This window comes from Capra hircus, chromosome 21, assembly GCF_001704415.2.
Source record: "Capra hircus breed San Clemente chromosome 21, ASM170441v1, whole genome shotgun sequence".
Lineage (NCBI taxonomy): Eukaryota > Metazoa > Chordata > Mammalia > Artiodactyla > Bovidae > Capra > Capra hircus.
The window spans coordinates 58,499,794-58,506,594 of NC_030828.1; the positions used below are offsets into that span (position 1 = coordinate 58,499,794).

The window sequence follows — 6,801 nt, forward strand, 5'->3', positions numbered from 1 at the left end:
GTTGTGTGTGTGTATACATATATATACACACACATTCTTTCTAATATTTTTCCATTATTGTTTATCACCGGTTTATCACAGTTTATCACAGTTCATTCTTGTTCTCCCTGACTCCACTGTCTTCTCCCTCCTCCTTCTCCCCAGTTATGTCCACTATTCCCTCTGGAACCTTGAATACCATCCCTCTGGGCCTTGCTCCTTCAGCTTTCCTATCTCTTGTTTGTTTCACTTTTGCATCTGTATTTGCCCATGTGTTTTGTTTCATTAAAGAAACATCTGTTTCAAGTGGCCATGTGAAGAATAAAAACCCTGATGCCAAGCCTAGTAGGAGGCCCCTTGCACAGCACAAGACCTTACCTCTGTCATCCACCTGAGTGACAACTTTATAAAGTACCACATGTTAATTCACTCATTTCATTTTTGAACAGCTCCTGAGGGCCCACCATGTTTTACTTTCTGGAGCTAAAGAAATCAGCAATACAGATGTCTTTCCTACCCAGGTGGAGCTTAGAGTCTACAGGGAGACAGATTAGAAAAAACTGATCAATACATGGTCATAAGCCACTGTGATAAGTGCAATGAAAGAAAATAATGTGGAATGTTCTAAGGGTTTAATAGGATGTAATTCAGATTTTGAGGGGCTCGCCATTCTTTGTAATAAAACAGATTCTACCTGGGCCAGTTGGAAATCCCAACTCTAATGTAAACCATAATAATATGATGAACAAGGGCAAAATTATCTCACTAAAAGCGAATTTTATGATTATGAGCTATTTTAATATGATTTCTACGTATCCACCAGTATCTGAAGAGTTGTTAAAGACTTTTTAAAAACTTTAATTGGTTAGTTTTGGCTATGCTGGATCTCCACTGCTGCTCAGGCTTGTTCTCTAGTTGGGGTAAGCAGAGGCTACTCTCTAGCTGCAGTGCACAGCCTTCTCCTTGCTTTGGATTCTCTTGCGCAGAGCAGGGGATCTAGGTACATGGGCTTCAGTAATTGTGGTCCATGGGCTCAGCAGTTGCGGTTTCCGGACTCTAGAGCACGAGGTCAGTAGTTTGTGGTACACGGGCCTAGTTGCTTTGAGGCATGTGGGATCTTCTTGCACCACGGATCTAACCTGTGTCTCCTGCATTGGCAAACAGATTCTTTATCACTGAGCCACCAGGGAAGCCCAACTGTTGCTAAAGATTTATAATCACTGTGGTCATAGTTCTTTAAGTGATCAGTATACATTCAAAATTTGGAGAATGTATAGATAGTATGATTGGAATGATTATAAGTAGTTACATTAAATGTTGTAAGAATAACACTGAATTAACTGTACCTCAAATCTTAGTTGTATGTCAATTGAATTTAACATGCGATTTGGGTGCATTTGTATTTTGGAATAAAATGAAGAGATATTAGACTTGCTGTAGGTATATTTCCCATACCCTGCCAGGACCAAAGTGAAAGTCGCTCAGTCGTGTCCGATTCTTTGTGACCCCATAGACTGTACAGTCCATGGAATTCTCCAGGCTAGAATACTGGAATGGGCAAGCCTTTCCCTTCTCCAGGGCATCTTCCCAACCCAGGGATTGAACCTTCTGGCAGAAGGCAGAAACCCAAGACTCATCCTAGATGCCTGGCTCTCCCCACTGTTAGCTTGTCAAGTCTTTGCAATTCTCAATGCTCTTTCTAGTTTATCGTCTTCTTTACATTCTTGCTATTTTATTTTATTTTTTTTCCAGTGCTACTTTTATTTTCCGAAGGTAGACTGTTCAACCTAATGACAATCCAGGCTGAACCTTGCAATGTACAAGCAAGTCACAGTTCACTTCAAACCAAAACAAATGCTTGATCTTCTGTTTCTGCCAAAATCATATGAAAATATTTGTAAAAATTAACTAGGATTTATCTGTGGCCAGTGAAGGACCCACAGAACGTTGTCTTACAGCATTCTGTGCAAAGTGTTTGTTTGTTCCTTCTTTCCTTTTGGATTCCTCTCCTGAAACATCTTCTACATCAGCCTCTTGTTCTTCCTCCACTTTTTTCAAAGGTTGGGAAGATTCTGGTAGTAATTTTCTGGAAGGGTATGGCTGGGCTCTGCGCCTTTTTGAAGGACACAGGCAATCTGCCACAAATATCATGAAAAGTCCTAATAACAGTCCTGAAAGTAGAGTTGCTACAGCAAACACTGTATATGATCCCCAAATCGGTAATCCAAGGTCTTCAATAAAATAGTTATGGCAAGTCCTGATCCACATAGAGAGCTGAAAGAGTGCTGACATACTACTCATCAAAATAGAACCTGGACCAAACCATGATGAAACGGGTTCAATACTTTTCCACTCTTTGTCACTTATAAAGTTTATGAAGTCCTTCTTAGTTCTTGGACCCTGATATCGCCTAAATTCACCATCTTTACAGTGATAAGTAGGAGGAGGAGCAGTTATGATAAACCGTCCACTTAGTCCTGGCCGCTCTGTCTCATCAACTTTTGCAACATTAACCTCAAGATCTTCTCCCCATTCAGCAAAACTTTCCCATTCTGGTTGAAGATTCTGACAAGCAGGACACCATGGAGCATAAAATTCTATCATCCACTCTCCTTCCAGCAGCTCTCTCCAGTTCTCGTCTGTGATGATGCGCACGTCGCTCCGCCTCCCGTGGGCCCAGGGAGCTCCCCAAAGCAACAGTGGCAGCACTGCCACCGGGATCCGGAGACTCCGGGAGGGCGCCATGCCGGCCGCTTCGCCCACCCACAGCAAGCGCAGCGGCCCCCACCTCCGCGCAGCAGCTCCTCACTTCCGCTGATCAGTTTGTGCGCATGAGCGCAGCAGGGCTTACACGCGCCCTGGAGGACGCGAAATGGGCACGACGAACCTGGGTCCTAGTGTATTGGCTGAGGAAAGTATTCTTGCTATTTTAATCTCTCACCAAGTTTCATGTGGATGGTGACATAAGTTTTCCAATAGAGATCACAGATCAACACAGGAACTCCTCTTAGGCAGTCTGGAGTTCAAGTCTCAGCTCCAAACACTAACAAACTCAGTTATCTTGTTGACTTCTGAAATGTCTCCAGACCTCATTTTTCAACTTGGAACTATGAGATGACAATAATATAATATGTACCTCTTAGGGCTGTGTGAGGATTAACCAAGAGATCAGGCAGGTAAAGTATCTAGCAGGGAGCAAATTGTCAACTCTTAACCCATGACATGCATTGTCAAAGCTATGGTTTTTTCCAGTAGTCATGTACGCTTGTGAGAGTTGGACCATAAAGAAAGCTGAGCACCAAAAAATTGGTGCTTTCAAATTGTGGTGCTGGAGAAGACTCTTGAGAGTCCCTCGAATAGCAAGATCAAACCAGTCAATCCTAAAGGAAATAAACCCTCAATATTCATTGGAAGGACTGATGCTGGAGCTGAAACTCCAATATTTTGGCCACCTGATATGAAGAGCTGACTCACTGGAAAAGACCCAGTTGGAAAAGATGATGGGAAACATTGAAGGCAAAAGGAGAAGGGGGTGGCACAGGATGAGATGGTTAGACAGTGTCACTGACTCAGTGCACGTGAATTTGAGCAAACTCTAGGAGATAGTGAAGGACAGGGAAGCCTGATATGCTGCAGTCCATGGTGTCACAAAGAGTCAGACATGACTTAGCGGCTGAACAATAAAAAAACACATGATAACTATGGTGGTTGTACTCCCTGCCTGCCACTTAGCCCTCCTTTCAATCCACCCCCCACCCTGAGGCCAGAGATCTTTCTAAAATGAGTACTGCTCACTTACCACCACTACCGGCACCTCTACCACTTGATATCTCCAATAATTTCATTTCATCAAAAGAATCAAGTCTAAAATTTTCAGCGTCAGCAGCTTTGTTGGCAAGATTTCTGGTTCTGACCATGATGGTCGGAACTGGAATTCTGTTTGCCTTTCTGGCCATAACAAAAGCATGATAAACATTTATTTAGGGGGAAAAAGCAACTAATCACTGCAGGGTTACAATCCTTATAACCCTAACAGATGGGAGGCATACGATATGGGTCCACACTCACTCCAGTTTTCTCCCCAAGGCTATTTTCTAAATTATGCAGCAAAATAGAGCCCAAGGAGAGAAGGTTTCACTCCGTGGAGAATACAGAAGTTTGGGTTAAGGATTTTCAAGGTAATTGGGACTTTTGGCTCAGAGTTAATATGGTATGAATTCACACAAAAATGTAGAAACTTTGAACTTGAATAAATCCATTTCCCCTCATCTTCATTCAAATCACATTTATGGTCATTGTGATGTAGTCATTTTATGTCTTTCGTTATATTCTACCTACATTTAACCCCCACAAGAAAATGTTAGAATTTTAGCTTTAAATAAGCAGAGACATTTTGAAGAAATTAAAAGGAAGAAATAAGTTTTTATGCTATGCATTGATTTACAAGTTTAGAAGATTTGTTCCTAAGGATCTGATTTCCCTCAGGTATCACCCTGGAGAATTTCCTGTAGTTTCTGGTAGGACTTCCCTGGTGGCTCAGACGGTAATGCGTCTGTCTACAATGCAGGAGACCCGGGTTCGATCCCTGGGTTGGAAAGATCCCCTGGAGAAGGAAATGGCAATCCACTCCAGGACTATTGCCTGGGAAATCCCATGGACAGAGGAGCTTGGTAGGCTACAGTCCATGGGGTCGCAAAGAGTCAGACACGACTGAGCAACTTCATTTCACTTCTGGTGGCAAAGAACTCTTTTAGTTTTTCTGTATCTGAAAATGTCATCACTTTGCCTTTATTCTTGAAGGATATTTTCTCTCTATAATTCGGAGTTGACAATCCTTTTCTTTTTTTTTTTAAGATTTTTTTTTTATCCTTTTCTTTTAAAAGACTGTTTTGAAATCCTTTCCCCTGTCATCTTGCCTCTGGTTCTGATGAGATGCCTGAGAATATTCCTATCGTGATGATGTATCCTTTCATCTCTGGCTACTTTCAAGGGTTTCTAGTTCTGGTTTTCAGCAGTAGGGCTGTCACATGCCCAGGCACGATTTGCTTATTTTTCATTCTTGCTTATTCCATTTGAGCTTCACTGAGATTCTTGAATCTCTACTGTCATGACTTCCACCAAATTTTGAAAACTGGGCCATGATGTATTTTCTGTTCTATTCTCTCTGTTTCTCATGCTTCTGGTACTCCAGGTTTTGATATCTTAAATATTTTAACACTGTAACGAAAGTTCTTGAGATTCTGATATTTTTTTTTAAGTCTCTTTTCTTTCTCTTCATCAGATTGGATAATTTCTATTGATTTATTTTCATGTTATACATGGCTTATTCCTCTGTCATTTTCATTAGACTCTTTAGGTCATTTGGTGAATTTTTATTTTTATTTTAGATAGTGCATTTTTCAGTACTAAAATTTTCATTTGGTTATTTTTTAATGCTTTTTTTCTTTCCTGAAATTTTTTATTTTTTCATTTGTTGTGAGAAAATTGTCATTTTCCTCAGGGAGCATCATTATACTAGCTACTTTAAAGTCGTTGGCTCTTTGAATATTGAGTAATTTTGGATTACATCAAGATTGTATCTTGAACATTGTGTATATTATGTGTGTAAAGATGTTCGATTTTATCATATTTCACTGAGAAGTGTGATTTTTTTTCTTAGTAGGCAATTAACTTGGTCAGACCTAAGACAACGTAGGTGAACAGCACATATATAGAAAGAAGCTTGATACAAAAGGTTATGCATTGTGTTATTTCATTTATGCAAAGTTCAAATACTGTCTAATATGTGCTGTTAGAAGTCAGGGTGACTGTTACCTTCGAGGGAGAATTAATTATTTGAATTCACAGTGGGGTGGGGTGGGAGTTTCTGGAGGGCTGGTCATATTTGTTTTTTTATTTTTATTTTTACTTTATTTTGCTTTACAATACTGTATTGGTTTTGTCACACATTGACATGAATCAGCCATAGGTGTACATGAGTTCCCAATCCTGAACCCCCCTCCCACCTCCCACCCCATATCATCTCTCTGGATCATCCCCGTGCACCAGCCCCAAGCATCCTGTATCCTGTATTGAACATAGACTGGTGATTCAATTCTTACATGATAGTATACATGTTTCAGTGCCATGCTCCCAAGTCATCCCACCCTCTCCCTCTCCCTCTGAGTCCAAAAGTCCGTTCTAAACATCTGTGTCTCTTTTGCTGTCTCGCATACAGGGTCATCATTACCATCCTTCTAAATTCCATATATATGTGTTAGTATACTGTATTGGTGTTTTTCTTTCTGGCTTACTTCACTCTGTATAATAGGCTCCAGTTTCATCCACCTCATTAGAACTGATTCAAATGTATTCTTTTTAATGGCTGAGTAATACTCTATTGTGTATATGTACCACAGCTTTCTTATCCATTCATCTGCTGATGGACATCTAGGTTGTTTCCATGTCCTGGCTATTATAAACAGTGCTGCAATGAACATTGGGGTACATGTGTCTCTTTCAATTCTGGTTTCCTCAGTGTGTATGCCCAGAAGTGGGATTGCTGGGTCATAAGGCAGTTCTATTTGCAATTTTTTAAGGAATCTCCACACTGTTCTCCATAGTAGCTGTACTAGTTTGCATTCCCACCAACAGTGTAGGAGGGTTCCCTTTTCTCCACACCCTCTCTAGCATTTATTGCTTGTAGACGTTTGGATCGCTGCCATTCTGACTGGTTTGATATGGTACCTCATTGTGGTTTTGATTTGCATTTCTCTGATAATGAGTGATGTTGAGCATCTTTTCATGAGTTTCTGGAGGGCTGGTCATATTTGTTTTTTTAAA

The 6,801-nt window shown here is 40.7% G+C and overlaps 1 pseudogene across 1 annotated transcript; it reads right to left on the minus strand.

Moving 5' to 3' along the window:
- Positions 1,715-2,767, minus strand: LOC102171930 (annotated as a pseudogene). The gene has a single exon (XR_001919820.1). The product of XR_001919820.1 is annotated as a thioredoxin-related transmembrane protein 1 pseudogene (transcript).